Raw genomic sequence first — 20186 nt, 5'->3', positions numbered from 1 at the left:
TAATTTCCCATACATTCATAAACTAGATTATCTCTGTGAAGAGGCATCATCTGGCTTTTGCATAACCAATACTTGGCAACTAAAGTTATATTAGGGGATTTTATTATAGGTTGGGTGTTAGGTTTTCTATCCCATATGCAATGGAATGTGAGGTTTTCTATCCCATATGTGAGGGTTTCTGTCCCATATTCAATGGCATGTGAGGTTTTCTATCCCATATATGAAGTTTTCTATCCCATACTCAATGGGATATTAGGTTTTCTATCCCATCTGCATATTTTCCCCATTCCCTGGAGCCTCTTGCACTTTTTGGAACCTCTGCCAGCAACATTCTACTCCTTGATCTCGGTTTTAATAGGTTCAACATATTAATTGTCAAACATTATTAGTGTTTGTTCTTAAGCACACATATGCTTTGGTCAGTACAGAATTCTTAAAAAAAAGGTTTGGCAAAGTAAATGGTTGATAAATCAAGGGAACAGAGAAAAAGTAAACTGTAAGGAGAATGTACATAAATAAATACAAACTTTTACCTTCATCAGGTAGCTGAGACTTCTTTCACTGAAGACATCCCTAAGGAATCCCATTTCCTCTTTATGATTTGAATCAGGTCTTAGCTGAGATGTCAAAAGGGCCAAAGTTTCATGCAACCCTAAATTTAGATTCAGGACAGAACAAAAACATTCTACACAGCATTTCTCACAGGACCTTCTACTGCAGTCTTAACAGTCACTACATTTATTTGGGTATCACATTGATGATCATCACATTTGCAGAGACTTGTGATTATCTCGTGTTTATCCACAGCTCATTTTGCAACACTCCCCTCATAAGTGTCAAGCACACCATCATATTAAGGCAAAATCTAACAAAGCAATATATATTTCTTAAGAAATTATCTTTCACATTTAACACTTCATGTTTATTACTCCTTGTTTCCAGAACCCTTTGTTTCCCCTCTTACAAATTTGAAATTTTAGTACCACAGCAGACTCTCAAACTGATTGAATGACCTTTTTTTGCACAGGTAGCAGCTCTACCTCCCCAGCAGCTTTGCTTACAAGTGTTATCCTGCCCCTTCCACTCTGAGGCACCTATAAAAAGCCAGGCCTGACCAGAGGAAGAAAGGATAAAGTGTAGATTTCCATTGTGGTGGAATCAAAGCTTGTGGCTAGTTTTCTAATAAAATATTTAAATATCCCAATTTTGCAACACACAGAGCCAGACAAAGGCCAGATTTTTCCCGGTGAACCATGTCTGGGAACACAGGACCAAAACAAAACAGGAAATATAAAAAGGTGGAGGGGGTTCAAATCTATTCCTGTGGCTATTCTCTCCACGAACCTTAGAGTGGATTTTGATCCAGGAGACTCAAACTCACTCCTGCTTTAATCCTAAGCATCATTTATTATCTGTGACTTCTCCTGGGCAGCATACTGGAGAAGCTAGTAAAGTAGCCTTGAACAAAGACACTTATTTTAAGTTAAAAGGAAGGATATTTACAATGTTTATCAACCCCTGTTCAGAAAATATTAAGAAATGACACAGCAAGCAGCAGAGATATATGGGCTGATCTTTAGTAAGCACATGTAGAAGGCACTGTTACACTGAGGGGTCCAATTCTGCCTATCAGAATATATTCAGGTCTATCAGAATATATTCAGATCTATCAGAATATATTCAAGTCTATCAGAGTATATTCAGGTCTATCAGAGTATATTTGGGTGCTCTAGGGTTAGTAGGAAACTGATCCTGACAAACTTTATTAATTTTCACCTTTTACATTCCACCTTCCTTCTTGTAGGTAATTGCTCAGAAACTTCAGTTGAATTATCTTAATTCTATTACATTTTACTCCTATTTAAATTATTTTTATGTGTGAAACAGGTATGACAAGATTTCAGTCACTGCTCTGTTGAAAGCATGCAGCTGAATTACCTGAGTCTTCTGAAAGCACTGGCATGGCTTTGTTCTTACTCTTAGAGACAAATGTTCAACTTCAACCAAGAAGATTTTTCTTCTTTCTGGACTGTGGTTCAGAAGCACTCCTGAAATGAGCAAACATAATACCTAAGCTCAAATATGCAAGAAAAATGTCAGGCATGTAAAAATAGCATTTTTTTTAGTTTTCAGTATAACCTGGATCGAGCAGAGTTCTGCAGTTATTCTGCTGTGCAAGTAACAATGTAAAATACTAGGTTATGTAATGAAATGTAAGTAAAATGAAAAAATACTAGGTTATATAATAACCATATTGTATCTTGGATAAAGCTGAGGCTGAAGAGAGTAGCTCTCAAGATAGGTCTAAATAACCATCTGAAAAAACAGAAGGGAAGGGATGTTTGAAAGCACTGGAAAACATCACGTGCAGAAACAGAGCATGCAGGAAGATGTCACACCACCAGATGTTCTGGGGCTTCCTAAAAGCTCATCTCAAAGAAATGTCCACATCCCTGGGATTCTGAGGAAACGAGGGTACACTTACATGCAGCTCCTTAAAGCTGGCAGGACTGGCACTCTACCAACCCTGGTCACAGGTACTAAGAATGTTATAAAAAATAAAGCTACTTCCACTGCCCAGAAATTGGTTTGGATATTTCTCTTGCAGATGACTCTTGTTACCGAGAGCAAATTACTCCAGAGAAATATTTTTATTTTTATTTTAAAGAAAATCAAAACTGAATCCATGTATGTAATTGCCAGTCCAAGAATAAACATGTTTCAGGGCACTTACAATCTTTTACATGCTTATAAAATTCATTGGAGTAGTTTATAAAAATAAACCTCCGTAACAGCACAACATACTCCAGCTCTTTGCTGAGTACAAAAAAGGATGCTCCTTGTGTTTCTATTTGTAGATAAGTCTCTCAGAGTTTTATTGTATGAAACAAGTTTGACGGTCTTCCAATTCAAATTTTCTTGATTAGCTGCCTGAAAATACCATAGTACTGCATGACAAATTAGCATTTACTTATTTAGAATTTTCTTGATTCTTGAGTTTCTCTACAACATAGTGATATACTAAGCTCAACAGTCAGCTGTGTTTTACACCCTGTATTTTCTACCACTACAATTAATTAATCCATCTGGGCATAGGTGGACTTCTCTAAGTAAAGGAACTGAGTGTTGAAATTTCACTCTAATCCATGGATTGTGCTCCAGTGCATTATATATACTATACCTTTATTTAAACACTCTTATGACCTATTGCTTAGAAGAAATAAACATTTCACTCAACACGCTTCATGCCAAAGGAATTTATAGGCAATTCATTCGACTGCTTTGGTTCCTTGACTATGGCATTTCATTTGACATATTTTTAAATCATCTCAAATTATTAGAAAGAACTTTAATTGCATGCTTCATCTTTGCAACAATGTGGTTCCTACAGTCAAACCTATTTTGCACTAAACCCCACGAAAAGCCAAGATATTTTCTAGATTCTTAGTGAAAAATAGCCCACACAGGAACCTGGAAAACACACATTTCAGCATCGTAAAAACCTGACAGCAAACTCAGGAGTATCAGAATTAGTCTAGGCACAGCAATCAAAATGGAGACTTCCCCTAGAGGCATCTTCCATGCTCTGTAAAGATCTCGTTACACAGAACTGCCTGGAATGAACACTCCAAAGAATGAAAAGCATTCCATACCCAGGGCTGGCTTCAGAGCTATGACAATCAGCCTCAGCATGTGGTATTTTGCAAGATGGGTCTCAAAACCACAAATCACTGCAGCATCAATAGGCACAAATACATTTTTCCTCTTTAAAAATATCTACCTAAAAGTTAATTCATTTTTCACACAAAATGTGAAAAATGCTAAGAGCTAAATAAAGGGCTAATAAAGAGCTAAATAAACCCAACTGATGCTTGCCATAGGGTCAAAACAGAAGATAAAACAGAAGTGTAACATGATCTGGCATATCCCTATTAACTTGTAGAATAAACCTATTGTGGTTCACAGCCTAACACTACATAAAGCTTCTGTAATCCAGATTGTACCATTCAAAGCACTAGTTGCTTTCAGAAAGCATCTGCAGTTTAACATTTTACACGACCCTAGCGAATAGGTCAGAAAATCCATCAGTATCCTGACCGGGCCATAGGTGATAGCTGACGGCCACACAGATTTCTCCTCCTGTCAAACCTGAGCGATGCTCTTTCGCGGGGTAGCGTAGGTACTGTAGCAGGGAAAAACTCTACTCTGGTGCTGCCCGAGCACAGACAGAACCGCGCATCCCTGCTGGGCACCGCGGGCCGGACTCTGCCCCAGAGCCCCACGTCAGGGGCGGCCCCGGGCTCAGCCGGGCAACCCTCGGCCGGCCCGGGGCCCGCCCGACACCCCACGGGCAAGGGCTGTCCCGCCCCAGGGAGAGCTTCGTGTGAGCTCCACCGAGCCGCTGATTCTGCCGGAGGCGACACCCGAGGGCCCAGACCGCCTCACGGCCGCGTCCGGAGGAGGCTGCGCTCCGCACGGAGCGGACAGCGGCGGCCCTGCCCGAGCTGCTCGCCGAGCCGCGAGGCCGCCCTCAGCAGCGAGCACATTCCCGCACCACTGCGAGGGTGGTGGAGGGCCGTACGTGTCTGGCAGGGCGGCTCGGAGGCGCTGGTGTTCCCCTGGCCGCTGCAGACCCTCACGCTGAAGTTTCCTTCTCTCGTGCCCTCAGGGCTCCCAGAGCCGCCCTGGGCTCTGGTGGAGCAGGCCGGGGCTGCTCCATCCCGGGGCACTGGGCAAAGCCATTCCTTGGTGTGGGTTTGATGTTCCCCACACAGACAGCGCCGGGCTGTTTTGGGGGCTGTTTTGGGGAATTGGGGCTGTTCTGAAGACTCGGCTGCAGCCCTGCTCAGAGGGACCGGGAGAGGCCCAGCAGCACGGAGCCAGCCTGTCTGGAGCACTGGGGCACCGAGCAGGACGCAAAACCTGCTACAGAGAGGTGCCACTGGCCACAGCAGCAAATGAGGAAATCTTCCTCTGGCTGCAGGTCAGGGAGCAGCGGGTGTGATCAGCGGCGTTCCATGCCCCTGTAAGGTGGAGGTGGAGATTGGAAGAGCCTCTGGAGGGACTGGCTGGACGCTGCAGTGGTCAGTGTGACACGGAGCTGTGGCCGGCCTGGTCAGTGCAGGTCACTCTGGCCCCTCTGTTTGGAGGCACAGGTCACCTCGGGGCTGGAGCCCAGCTGGAGTCAGGAGAGGCTGCGCTCAGCAGTGCCTCTGGAGTTGATAATCTCTCTCTGATTCCCGTGTGGTTCATGTGCCACTTCCCAAACAGCACGGAGAAGCCCACCTCTGCCTTTAGTGTGCTTTGAGAAAGCCCAGCTCAAACCAGCTTAGTTTTCTAGTGAGGGAATTTGTCTTTCTCCACAGGCTGCAGAACCCAGGAGTAGGTTGCCAAGTGTGGACAGTTGGATGTTTTCCTTTCACTGACCACTGGGGCTTTGGGGTCCTGTGTAAATCCATGGGGCAGAGGGATGCTGGGATCAGGTGGCAGTGCTGGCTGCTGGAACGTGCCAGGATCCTTGTCTGCAAGCTGCAGTTGAGTGCATTCTGTAATTCCTGAACCAGAGGTGCTCACCTGCCTCTCCCATCGAGTGGGTTTGTTTTTTGGGGTCCTGTATTTCTTTCTTGTTGTCTTCCACAAATCCAGGGAAAAACACGCATTTTATTTCAGTTCTTCTCCTCACCTAATCCTCTAGCTGCTCATCTAGAGGTCTCTTGCAGCCCCTGATACTGAAGGAGTCTTTTCAGGGTTACCTAGGGGCTCTGTGGGGTGAGAGCTCATGGATGAAGTGCTGCTTGTGGCCAGGGAGCAATGGAATGGCAAGCAGCTGGCTCTCTGGGTAGAGAGGTCTCATTTCTAGCTAAGGGAACCTATTTCTGGCTCTGATCCACAAACTGGGTCAGGTCCAGGCAGTTCTCTCTGGACTGCCCACACTGGTAAATGCAGCTGCCTCAACTTCTAATTTTTCTTTTTTTCAGACTCCATTGATGATGTGTCTTATGACCTCCTGGAATGCCATGGCAAAAGGAACCTTCTTTTCAGCTGCAGGGGTGGCACCTTCATCATGTGCTGCCCTTCTGGAGCAGGAGCTGCTGGCACATCAGCCATTGATCTGAGGGAATGAAGCAGGGTGCACAGGAGAGCATTTCTCAGAGCCAGAGGCCATGGAACAGGGTGGATGCAAGCTTGGGGAGTTCACCTCATATTAAAATCCTCTGTGGCCTATGGGGAAACAGCAAATCTCTCTCTGCAAAGCCTAAGACTGGAATATGCCAGCACCCATCATGCCAATATGTCCCTGTCTTGTTTCCAGACAAACCTCCTGTTAAACCTGCCAGAGTTGCCAAGATGACCAGAAAAGTGAGGGCCTTTCAGACAAATCCTCTTCCCCTTGAAGACCTCTCTGAGCTCCCCAGCTCCTTCTGATCTCTGCCCCATCCTTGGCTTTCCACCCCTCTCCCTGCCTCAGGAGCCATTGCTGGGAAGGATTTACCAGCTTTGGGAACTGGGAGCTTCAAGATTGAAGACTTCCAGCAGGAGCCCCAGTTCCCAGATGTACCCAGTACATCTGTAAATCTCCCCCACAACTGTTATTTGCTAAATGGAGCAGTCCCAGCAGTGCTGTATTTCATCCCAGCATTTATTTAGCTTTATTTTTTGTGCTGTACAATGTGGCTGCTTCAGTGAGGCCGTGGTCCCCCCACCTTCCCCTGCCTGGCCTGGCTGTCCCCAGGGCACCTTGCTGAACTCTCCCATGGTGCTGCTTACTCCTGGGCTTGTGTCACATGTCCTTTCTAGAGGATGATTTTATTCAGCAAACTCCTGGTGCAGGACAGCAAAGCTGCAGAGATGAGCACAGACGCCAACAGAGAACCTGGGTGTGCTGAGGCAGGACATGGAACTGATGCAGGCCAAAACTGCCCCAGGGTCACCCCATTCCAGTCAGGAGTGTGGTATCAGGGCTACCAAACCGTGAAGTGTGGTAGCCCCTCTGTGCATCCCTGTGGGATGAGGAGGACAAGGCAGGGGAGTGTGTGAATGGGGAGGGAAGAGCTTCCAGGTGTTCTGGATGAGGTGTGGTAGAGCCAGGGCAGCCTTCCTGTGCACCTCAGGTGAAGTGCTGAGGGAGTGACCTTCACACAAAGCCTTGGGTTTTCCCACTGCATTCCCCAGGTGCAGCAGAATGTCAGAGAAGGAATCAAAGCACGGAGGATTTCCAGTGAAGGAGATACTGGGAGGAGTTGGACATGTGTTCTTCCATTCCATAAAACAAGGAAAACCAGGGGCCAGAGAGAGGGATAAGGAGTTTCCAACGTCTGCCAATCCCTGGTGACTGCCCTCCCTGCCCTGCCAGACCCTCTGGCACAGATTCCAAAGCTGTGGGGCAGATCATGAGGGTGAATGTCCTGGTTCTGGCCAGGATGGGGTAAATTTTTGCCATAACCAGGACAGGGCATGGCCAGGACGTGGAGGTTGTTCTGAACCACTCCACAACATTTTCCAGGGACAGGGGAAGAAATCTCCGCTGGATAACATGCATGACAGCCTGGTTGGGTACTGCCAGGCTCTATGGGGTGGATGGTTGCATGTGAATTGTCCCAGTCCATTATTAATATTGTTGCGGTTACTGCTCATTTTCTTGTTTCATTGCTGTTTCCATTATATTGTTCTTGTCTCAACCCACAGTCTTTAACTTTTGTGCTTCCAGTTCTATTCTCAAGCCCACCAGAGAAGGGAGGGGAGAGGGAGAAGGGAGTGAGGAGCAGTGGTTTGCAGTGTTCCAGTGGAAACACCAGACTGGGGAATGCCATTCCCAAACCACAAAAGTGAGTGCATGAGCACTCTCCATCTCAGTCCCTTGTTTTCTGCAGCCATGACCTCCAGCACCAGTCTCCAAAGCAAGAGGCAGCACTGAGGCATTTGCAGTACTCACCCTGCTCCAGACATGGAGAATGTATAAACAGACTCAGAAGGGCTTCCTCATGGCATTGAAACTCCTGTCAGCTTCTCGCACTCTGCCATGGTCAGCAATTCCTCTTGCAACACTCAGGAGTTTCCAGGTTTGTTCCATCAGCTAAGGCTTATGTGCCTTGAAGCATCCCCCCAAGTAGTTTGCACATGGCATTGTTCCTTCCTGTCCTCTTTCTAGCTTTGATGTGCTAGTTTTCTCCATCGTGTGGTGGCTCTGAGCACCCTCTCTGACCAAACACTGCCTTTGGAGTGACTTTCCCTCTGTGCCAGATTTGTCTGCCCATGGTGTCGTTTTGCATGTGCGAGGCAAGGGACCCCTTTTGCCTTTCACAACCTTCAAGGTCCCTTCCAGCCCAAACCATTCTGTGGTTCTGTGAGGCTGTGGCCTTTCCCTGCCCTCTGAGGACACTGTGCCCAGAACCTGGAACCACCCACTCTGTGACATCAGCCCCAGGTGCCATGGACAGTGCAGTTGCTGCAGCACTCGTCAGAGACTGCACTGGAAGAGACAAGCTTTTGTCTCTTTCAGCTGACAGATGCTGCTGACAGCGATGAATCTTCTGTACCTGTACCTCTTCATCCTGCTGGCTGTGTACAGACCTGCACATGGTACCTGGGGCAACTGCAGGTATGGCCCCAGGCTCTAGGAGGGTGCTTGTCCCCCATTGCCACACCCCAAACCCCATGTGGGAGCCTCCTTGCCAGCACCCAGGTACTGGAACAGAAGGGCAGTAATGATTTTGTGCTTCCAGAGGGACCTGTGGGCTCCGGCCCATGGCTTCTGACTACAACTCCATAGATGCTGACTACCGAATTGTGACTGGCACAGGTGCCCTGCCAGGGGCCTGGCCCTGGATTGTCAGCATCCAGGACCCCAGGAAAATAGGCACCGGCCATACATGTGGAGGGTCCCTCATCAGCCCACAGTGGGTCCTCACAGCAGCCCATTGCTTCCTCCAGGCCAGGTAAGGAGGAGCAGGGAATGAGGGTATCCTCACCACACAAACAGTTGCCCAGCCTGCAGCACCTCAATACTACGGGGCCCAACTGAGGGACTGCTCAGAAGGCTGGGCTCGTGCCACTGCTGCCCAGCAGCCTCCAGTGTGGCATTCCTGGAGCCTAAGGCATGCTAGGGCAGTCACACTCCTCATTGCCCTGCTTTCCTCTCTGCCTTGAGAAGCAGAAGGAAGGGAAGTGCTGAGCTGCCACAGTGATGCCTTTTCAGGACTACCTAAAAACAGGCCAGACAAGGAATAAAAAGTGATTATATTTATTGAAGGGCCTCCAGGTCCATTTTAGGCAAAACAAAAGACCCCCCCCAAGTGCTACAACCCAAAATTGACCACGGGTCAAAGGTTTTCACACCTATAAATTTGGTCCATTTGCATATTTAGGGTTAATCTTCTAATTACAGCTTCAGGTAATGAAGTCATTTACCCCCAGTTTGCTCCCCTCAACTCACTTTTGTTTCCATCTCTCGAGGCCTGAGGCAGTGAGGTATCCTTGATTGCCAGGCCTGGAGAGGAATTTTTGTGACCAGAATGGGAAAGCAGCAGCAGCTCACACTGTGTGCAGAATTTAGTTATACAGTAAAAAACTGCAGGATTACAAATGGATGAAAAATACAAAAGCTAAAATCCTAAGGCATCAACAGCACACGGCTCTGCTCTTCCTCAGACCCCTCTCTGCCTTGCAGGAATGTCACCATGTGGCGTGTGCTGATCGGGGCCACCAAGCTGACCCATCTGGGCCCTGAAACTCAGGTGCGCCACATCAAGCGGCTCCTGGCCCACCAGGAGTACGCGGCTGATTCCCAGCAGAACGACATCGCCCTGCTGGAGCTGGACAAGCCCGTGGAGTGCAGTGACTACGTCCAGCTTGCCTGTGTGCCCAACGCCTCGCTCACAGTGTCAGAGCTGAAAACCTGCTACATTGCTGGCTGGGGTTCTGCCACTGCAAAAGGTGAGTTCCCAAAAAGGGCCCTGAGGGTGAGCTGGGCACACCAGCAAGATGGGTTTGGCTTCCTGACAGCACAAACCAAAGTCAGGCTGTAGGATGTATGCCTCTGGAGAGCTGGGCCTGGCCTGCTCCCCAAAGGCAGACAGAAAGGACACAGCGCTTCAACAACTGCTCCAGAGGCAAAGCCAAGCCCTAGGGAATGAGTTCACCCCCAGACAGGGGAGTGGAACTGGCAAAGAGCTGCTGGGTGCCCATTCCTTCCTGTGCTTGCAGCTCAGGGTCCGAGTGATGTCCTGCAGGAAGCCAAGGTCCGTCTCCTGGATATCCGGCTGGTTAACAGCAGCCGTCGGTACGCTGGGGCCATCCACACCCACAACCTGTGTGCTGGCTACCCACGGGGTGGCATGGACACCTGCCAGGTATGAGTGCTGGGAGCCAGCAGCGAAGGTACCCCGTCACCATGGGCTTTGTCTGGCAAACCACTTTTCCTCCACTGCTGGAGTTTCCTTGCCAAGTGACCGTGTTCCCCAGGCCTGCCCCTCTGCCCAGAAAGCCCATCCAGTGTTCTCAGCAGCCCACAGATCCAGATTCTGGATGATCTATGCTCTGCCCATCCAGGATCACTGTGCAGATACAAAAGGGGGCCTTCACAGACACCCACCCTGTTCCCAGCTAAGGTTCTTGAGACTCCAGCACCTGAGCAAAGCCTTTTTGTACCATGAATACAGCTGTGGCAGGGGCTGCAAGAGAGAAACAGGCCTCTAGTGCTGACAGCAGCCACCCAACAGCACCCTAATCCTCTTTCCTCTGTTGCAGGGTGACAGTGGAGGGCCTCTGGTGTGCAAAGATAACCATGCTGGCTACTTTTGGCTTGTTGGAGTGACCAGCTGGGGAAAAGGCTGTGTCAGAACAAAACGCCCGGGAGTCTACACCTCCACTCAGTACTTCTACAACTGGATCCTGATTCAGATGGGCATGCGTCCACCTGGAACAGACACTCTAGCACCAGAGACAACCTACATCTCAACCCCTCTTGAGCAGCCAGAGCCAACACTGACAGAGTCAAACTGCTCTACTCCCACTCCATATCCTGAGTCAGCTGAAACAGCTACTCCAAGACCAGAGCCAACCTTCAGCTCAGCCCCCTTGGAGCAGCCAGAGTCAGCACCAACAGAGTCAGGCTGCTCTACTCCCACTCCATGTCCAGAGTCAGCTGAAACAGCCACTCCAGCACCAGAGCCAACCTTCAGCTCAACCTCTTTTGAGCAGCCAGAGCCAACACCAACAGAGTCAGGCTGCTCCACTCCCACTCCATGTCCAGAGTCAGCTGAAACAGCCACTCCAGCACCAGAGCCAACCTTCAGCTCAACCCCTTTTGAGCAGCCAGAGCCAACACCAACAGAGTCAGGCTGCTCTACTCCCACTCCATGTCCAGAGTCAGCTGAAACAGCCACTCCAGCACCAGAGCCAACCTTCAGCTCAACCTCTTTTGAGCAGCCAGAGCCAACACCAACAGAGTCAGGCTGCTCTACTCCCACTCCATATCCTGAGTCAGCTGAAACAGCTACTCCAAGACCAGAGCCAACCTTCAGCTCAGCCCCCTTGGAGCAGCCAGAGTCAGCACCAACAGAGTCAGGCTGCTGTACTCCCACTCCTGATCACTCAACTGCAACAGCCACACCAGAGCTAGAGTCGACCTCAAACCCCTCTGAGGAGCCAATGTCAATGCAACCTCTCTTGCCTGCTCCACATCCATACCAGATAGTGGTGAAATTCTTAACTCGGGTGCACCAGATACTGCTGGGCCTCATGAGAAAAAAGACATGGGCAGCAGGATGAACAGGATCCACTGCAGGCTGCAGTGGACCATGACCATTACATACTGGGGCAGTGCCTGCTCGTCCAAAGGCAGCCTCAGGTCAAAGGCGTCCTCTGTCCTGCCAATCTTCCTCCTCTGCATGCACAAATGCTGAAATTTATTTAGTTGTGTAAATAAAGTTGCCTTTTACCACTGTTAGCATGTGTTTGTAGTCCAGTCCAGTCTCCTGTGCAAGGCAAGGACTCCCAAGCCAGGCACCAGCAAAACAAAGCTCTGATGGGAGAAGGGACACAGGTCACAGGGGGCTACAGCTCTTGAGGACAGCAGTTGGGAACACTGTTTTATGCTGCCCAGCAGTGGAATCCCTGGGTGCGGGACTTGAAACTCAACTCTCATGACTCAGGGAACACCGTTCTAGAAAGTCTCAAGGCTGAAGATTGGCCGGACACAGGCTGAGGAGGAGTTCCACAGCCAGAAGTTCCACAGCCAGGAGCAAGGATTTCTGAGCAGTGGGCAGACCAGAAGAGCTTTGTGCCACCCCCAGTGTTGTGATAGATGAACTGTCCACAGCTCCCCTGCAGACACTGCTGGCACTCAGACTGACTCCACATCTGTCAAAGACATAAGGAATATTTTGGCAAAGTGCCTCATGTTCCCCTACTGAGCATCCTTACCACCCTCTCTGAGGAAGCCACATCCCTGTGCTAAGGCTGGAAAGCAAACACCCAAACCCAAACCCTTTACTTCTTCCCTAGCACACCCACCCCAAAGAAACTCAGAACCAAAATTAAAACAAAACACCCCCACCAAATAACACCCCCAAAAAAACCCACCTCCACATTAAAAAATTAAAACTGGACTATTGAATTAATTTCCCATACATTCATAAACTAGATTATCTCTGTGAAGAGGCATCATCTGGCTTTTGCATAACCAATACTTGGCAACTAAAGTTATATTAGGGGATTTTATTATAGGTTGGGTGTTAGGTTTTCTATCCCATATGCAATGGAATGTGAGGTTTTCTATCCCATATGTGAGGGTTTCTGTCCCATATTCAATGGCATGTGAGGTTTTCTATCCCATATATGAAGTTTTCTATCCCATACTCAATGGGATATTAGGTTTTCTATCCCATCTGCATATTTTCCCCATTCCCTGGAGCCTCTTGCACTTTTTGGAACCTCTGCCAGCAACATTCTACTCCTTGATCTCGGTTTTAATAGGTTCAACATATTAATTGTCAAACATTATTAGTGTTTGTTCTTAAGCACACATATGCTTTGGTCAGTACAGAATTCTTAAAAAAAAGGTTTGGCAAAGTAAATGGTTGATAAATCAAGGGAACAGAGAAAAAGTAAACTGTAAGGAGAATGTACATAAATAAATACAAACTTTTACCTTCATCAGGTAGCTGAGACTTCTTTCACTGAAGACATCCCTAAGGAATCCCATTTCCTCTTTATGATTTGAATCAGGTCTTAGCTGAGATGTCAAAAGGGCCAAAGTTTCATGCAACCCTAAATTTAGATTCAGGACAGAACAAAAACATTCTACACAGCATTTCTCACAGGACCTTCTACTGCAGTCTTAACAGTCACTACATTTATTTGGGTATCACATTGATGATCATCACATTTGCAGAGACTTGTGATTATCTCGTGTTTATCCACAGCTCATTTTGCAACACTCCCCTCATAAGTGTCAAGCACACCATCATATTAAGGCAAAATCTAACAAAGCAATATATATTTCTTAAGAAATTATCTTTCACATTTAACACTTCATGTTTATTACTCCTTGTTTCCAGAACCCTTTGTTTCCCCTCTTACAAATTTGAAATTTTAGTACCACAGCAGACTCTCAAACTGATTGAATGACCTTTTTTTGCACAGGTAGCAGCTCTACCTCCCCAGCAGCTTTGCTTACAAGTGTTATCCTGCCCCTTCCACTCTGAGGCACCTATAAAAAGCCAGGCCTGACCAGAGGAAGAAAGGATAAAGTGTAGATTTCCATTGTGGTGGAATCAAAGCTTGTGGCTAGTTTTCTAATAAAATATTTAAATATCCCAATTTTGCAACACACAGAGCCAGACAAAGGCCAGATTTTTCCCGGTGAACCATGTCTGGGAACACAGGACCAAAACAAAACAGGAAATATAAAAAGGTGGAGGGGGTTCAAATCTATTCCTGTGGCTATTCTCTCCACGAACCTTAGAGTGGATTTTGATCCAGGAGACTCAAACTCACTCCTGCTTTAATCCTAAGCATCATTTATTATCTGTGACTTCTCCTGGGCAGCATACTGGAGAAGCTAGTAAAGTAGCCTTGAACAAAGACACTTATTTTAAGTTAAAAGGAAGGATATTTACAATGTTTATCAACCCCTGTTCAGAAAATATTAAGAAATGACACAGCAAGCAGCAGAGATATATGGGCTGATCTTTAGTAAGCACATGTAGAAGGCACTGTTACACTGAGGGGTCCAATTCTGCCTATCAGAATATATTCAGGTCTATCAGAATATATTCAGATCTATCAGAATATATTCAAGTCTATCAGAGTATATTCAGGTCTATCAGAGTATATTTGGGTGCTCTAGGGTTAGTAGGAAACTGATCCTGACAAACTTTATTAATTTTCACCTTTTACATTCCACCTTCCTTCTTGTAGGTAATTGCTCAGAAACTTCAGTTGAATTATCTTAATTCTATTACATTTTACTCCTATTTAAATTATTTTTATGTGTGAAACAGGTATGACAAGATTTCAGTCACTGCTCTGTTGAAAGCATGCAGCTGAATTACCTGAGTCTTCTGAAAGCACTGGCATGGCTTTGTTCTTACTCTTAGAGACAAATGTTCAACTTCAACCAAGAAGATTTTTCTTCTTTCTGGACTGTGGTTCAGAAGCACTCCTGAAATGAGCAAACATAATACCTAAGCTCAAATATGCAAGAAAAATGTCAGGCATGTAAAAATAGCATTTTTTTTAGTTTTCAGTATAACCTGGATCGAGCAGAGTTCTGCAGTTATTCTGCTGTGCAAGTAACAATGTAAAATACTAGGTTATGTAATGAAATGTAAGTAAAATGAAAAAATACTAGGTTATATAATAACCATATTGTATCTTGGATAAAGCTGAGGCTGAAGAGAGTAGCTCTCAAGATAGGTCTAAATAACCATCTGAAAAAACAGAAGGGAAGGGATGTTTGAAAGCACTGGAAAACATCACGTGCAGAAACAGAGCATGCAGGAAGATGTCACACCACCAGATGTTCTGGGGCTTCCTAAAAGCTCATCTCAAAGAAATGTCCACATCCCTGGGATTCTGAGGAAACGAGGGTACACTTACATGCAGCTCCTTAAAGCTGGCAGGACTGGCACTCTACCAACCCTGGTCACAGGTACTAAGAATGTTATAAAAAATAAAGCTACTTCCACTGCCCAGAAATTGGTTTGGATATTTCTCTTGCAGATGACTCTTGTTACCGAGAGCAAATTACTCCAGAGAAATATTTTTATTTTTATTTTAAAGAAAATCAAAACTGAATCCATGTATGTAATTGCCAGTCCAAGAATAAACATGTTTCAGGGCACTTACAATCTTTTACATGCTTATAAAATTCATTGGAGTAGTTTATAAAAATAAACCTCCGTAACAGCACAACATACTCCAGCTCTTTGCTGAGTACAAAAAAGGATGCTCCTTGTGTTTCTATTTGTAGATAAGTCTCTCAGAGTTTTATTGTATGAAACAAGTTTGACGGTCTTCCAATTCAAATTTTCTTGATTAGCTGCCTGAAAATACCATAGTACTGCATGACAAATTAGCATTTACTTATTTAGAATTTTCTTGATTCTTGAGTTTCTCTACAACATAGTGATATACTAAGCTCAACAGTCAGCTGTGTTTTACACCCTGTATTTTCTACCACTACAATTAATTAATCCATCTGGGCATAGGTGGACTTCTCTAAGTAAAGGAACTGAGTGTTGAAATTTCACTCTAATCCATGGATTGTGCTCCAGTGCATTATATATACTATACCTTTATTTAAACACTCTTATGACCTATTGCTTAGAAGAAATAAACATTTCACTCAACACGCTTCATGCCAAAGGAATTTATAGGCAATTCATTCGACTGCTTTGGTTCCTTGACTATGGCATTTCATTTGACATATTTTTAAATCATCTCAAATTATTAGAAAGAACTTTAATTGCATGCTTCATCTTTGCAACAATGTGGTTCCTACAGTCAAACCTATTTTGCACTAAACCCCACGAAAAGCCAAGATATTTTCTAGATTCTTAGTGAAAAATAGCCCACACAGGAACCTGGAAAACACACATTTCAGCATCGTAAAAACCTGACAGCAAACTCAGGAGTATCAGAATTAGTCTAGGCACAGCAATCAAAATGGAGACTTCCCCTAGAGGCATCTTCCATGCTCTGTAAAGATCTCGTTACACAGAACTGCCTGGAATGAACACTCCAAAGAATGAAAAGCATTCCATACCCAGGGCTGGCTTCAGAGCTATGACAATCAGCCTCAGCATGTGGTATTTTGCAAGATGGGTCTCAAAACCACAAATCACTGCAGCATCAATAGGCACAAATACATTTTTCCTCTTTAAAAATATCTACCTAAAAGTTAATTCATTTTTCACACAAAATGTGAAAAATGCTAAGAGCTAAATAAAGGGCTAATAAAGAGCTAAATAAACCCAACTGATGCTTGCCATAGGGTCAAAACAGAAGATAAAACAGAAGTGTAACATGATCTGGCATATCCCTATTAACTTGTAGAATAAACCTATTGTGGTTCACAGCCTAACACTACATAAAGCTTCTGTAATCCAGATTGTACCATTCAAAGCACTAGTTGCTTTCAGAAAGCATCTGCAGTTTAACATTTTACACGACCCTAGCGAATAGGTCAGAAAATCCATCAGTATCCTGACCGGGCCATAGGTGATAGCTGACGGCCACACAGATTTCTCCTCCTGTCAAACCTGAGCGATGCTCTTTCGCGGGGTAGCGTAGGTACTGTAGCAGGGAAAAACTCTACTCTGGTGCTGCCCGAGCACAGACAGAACCGCGCATCCCTGCTGGGCACCGCGGGCCGGACTCTGCCCCAGAGCCCCACGTCAGGGGCGGCCCCGGGCTCAGCCGGGCAACCCTCGGCCGGCCCGGGGCCCGCCCGACACCCCACGGGCAAGGGCTGTCCCGCCCCAGGGAGAGCTTCGTGTGAGCTCCACCGAGCCGCTGATTCTGCCGGAGGCGACACCCGAGGGCCCAGACCGCCTCACGGCCGCGTCCGGAGGAGGCTGCGCTCCGCACGGAGCGGACAGCGGCGGCCCTGCCCGAGCTGCTCGCCGAGCCGCGAGGCCGCCCTCAGCAGCGAGCACATTCCCGCACCACTGCGAGGGTGGTGGAGGGCCGTACGTGTCTGGCAGGGCGGCTCGGAGGCGCTGGTGTTCCCCTGGCCGCTGCAGACCCTCACGCTGAAGTTTCCTTCTCTCGTGCCCTCAGGGCTCCCAGAGCCGCCCTGGGCTCTGGTGGAGCAGGCCGGGGCTGCTCCATCCCGGGGCACTGGGCAAAGCCATTCCTTGGTGTGGGTTTGATGTTCCCCACACAGACAGCGCCGGGCTGTTTTGGGGGCTGTTTTGGGGAATTGGGGCTGTTCTGAAGACTCGGCTGCAGCCCTGCTCAGAGGGACCGGGAGAGGCCCAGCAGCACGGAGCCAGCCTGTCTGGAGCACTGGGGCACCGAGCAGGACGCAAAACCTGCTACAGAGAGGTGCCACTGGCCACAGCAGCAAATGAGGAAATCTTCCTCTGGCTGCAGGTCAGGGAGCAGCGGGTGTGATCAGCGGCGTTCCATGCCCCTGTAAGGTGGAGGTGGAGATTGGAAGAGCCTCTGGAGGGACTGGCTGGACGCTGCAGTGGTCAGTGTGACACGGAGCTGTGGCCGGCCTGGTCAGTGCAGGTCACTCTGGCCCCTCTGTTTGGAGGCACAGGTCACCTCGGGGCTGGAGCCCAGCTGGAGTCAGGAGAGGCTGCGCTCAGCAGTGCCTCTGGAGTTGATAATCTCTCTCTGATTCCCGTGTGGTTCATGTGCCACTTCCCAAACAGCACGGAGAAGCCCACCTCTGCCTTTAGTGTGCTTTGAGAAAGCCCAGCTCAAACCAGCTTAGTTTTCTAGTGAGGGAATTTGTCTTTCTCCACAGGCTGCAGAACCCAGGAGTAGGTTGCCAAGTGTGGACAGTTGGATGTTTTCCTTTCACTGACCACTGGGGCTTTGGGGTCCTGTGTAAATCCATGGGGCAGAGGGATGCTGGGATCAGGTGGCAGTGCTGGCTGCTGGAACGTGCCAGGATCCTTGTCTGCAAGCTGCAGTTGAGTGCATTCTGTAATTCCTGAACCAGAGGTGCTCACCTGCCTCTCCCATCGAGTGGGTTTGTTTTTTGGGGTCCTGTATTTCTTTCTTGTTGTCTTCCACAAATCCAGGGAAAAACACGCATTTTATTTCAGTTCTTCTCCTCACCTAATCCTCTAGCTGCTCATCTAGAGGTCTCTTGCAGCCCCTGATACTGAAGGAGTCTTTTCAGGGTTACCTAGGGGCTCTGTGGGGTGAGAGCTCATGGATGAAGTGCTGCTTGTGGCCAGGGAGCAATGGAATGGCAAGCAGCTGGCTCTCTGGGTAGAGAGGTCTCATTTCTAGCTAAGGGAACCTATTTCTGGCTCTGATCCACAAACTGGGTCAGGTCCAGGCAGTTCTCTCTGGACTGCCCACACTGGTAAATGCAGCTGCCTCAACTTCTAATTTTTCTTTTTTTCAGACTCCATTGATGATGTGTCTTATGACCTCCTGGAATGCCATGGCAAAAGGAACCTTCTTTTCAGCTGCAGGGGTGGCACCTTCATCATGTGCTGCCCTTCTGGAGCAGGAGCTGCTGGCACATCAGCCATTGATCTGAGGGAATGAAGCAGGGTGCACAGGAGAGCATTTCTCAGAGCCAGAGGCCATGGAACAGGGTGGATGCAAGCTTGGGGAGTTCACCTCATATTAAAATCCTCTGTGGCCTATGGGGAAACAGCAAATCTCTCTCTGCAAAGCCTAAGACTGGAATATGCCAGCACCCATCATGCCAATATGTCCCTGTCTTGTTTCCAGACAAACCTCCTGTTAAACCTGCCAGAGTTGCCAAGATGACCAGAAAAGTGAGGGCCTTTCAGACAAATCCTCTTCCCCTTGAAGACCTCTCTGAGCTCCCCAGCTCCTTCTGATCTCTGCCCCATCCTTGGCTTTCCACCCCTCTCCCTGCCTCAGGAGCCATTGCTGGGAAGGATTTACCAGCTTTGGGAACTGGGAGCTTCAAGATTGAAGACTTCCAGCAGGAGCCCCAGTTCCCAGATGTACCCAGTACATCTGTAAATCTCCCCCACAACTGTTATTTGCTAAATGGAGCAGTCCCAGCAGTGCTGTATTTCATCCCAGCATTTATTTAGCTTTATTTTTTGTGCTGTACAATGTGGCTGCTTCAGTGAGGCCGTGGTCCCCCCACCTTCCCCTGCCTGGCCTGGCTGTCCCCAGGGCACCTTGCTGAACTCTCCCATGGTGCTGCTTACTCCTGGGCTTGTGTCACATGTCCTTTCTAGAGGATGATTTTATTCAGCAAACTCCTGGTGCAGGACAGCAAAGCTGCAGAGATGAGCACAGACGCCAACAGAGAACCTGGGTGTGCTGAGGCAGGACATGGAACTGATGCAGGCCAAAACTGCCCCAGGGTCACCCCATTCCAGTCAGGAGTGTGGTATCAGGGCTACCAAACCGTGAAGTGTGGTAGCCCCTCTGTGCATCCCTGTGGGATGAGGAGGACAAGGCAGGGGAGTGTGTGAATGGGGAGGGAAGAGCTTCCAGGTGTTCTGGATGAGGTGTGGTAGAGCCAGGGCAGCCTTCCTGTGCACCTCAGGTGAAGTGCTGAGGGAGTGACCTTCACACAAAGCCTTGGGTTTTCCCACTGCATTCCCCAGGTGCAGCAGAATGTCAGAGAAGGAATCAAAGCACGGAGGATTTCCAGTGAAGGAGATACTGGGAGGAGTTGGACATGTGTTCTTCCATTCCATAAAACAAGGAAAACCAGGGGCCAGAGAGAGGGATAAGGAGTTTCCAACGTCTGCCAATCCCTGGTGACTGCCCTCCCTGCCCTGCCAGACCTTCTGGCACAGATTCCAAAGCTGTGGGGCAGATCATGAGGGTGAATGTCCTGGTTCTGGCCAGGATGGGGTAAATTTTTGCCATAACCAGGACAGGGCATGGCCAGGACGTGGAGGTTGTTCTGAACCACTCCACAACATTTTCCAGGGACAGGGGAAGAAATCTCCGCTGGATAACATGCATGACAGCCTGGTTGGGTACTGCCAGGCTCT

The sequence above is a fragment of the Lonchura striata genome, chromosome 27, assembly GCF_050655825.1.
Source record: "Lonchura striata isolate lonStrDom1 chromosome 27, ASM5065582v1, whole genome shotgun sequence".
NCBI classification, from domain to species: Eukaryota; Metazoa; Chordata; class Aves; order Passeriformes; family Estrildidae; genus Lonchura; species Lonchura striata.
Note: the sequence above shows the minus strand (reverse complement) of the source record.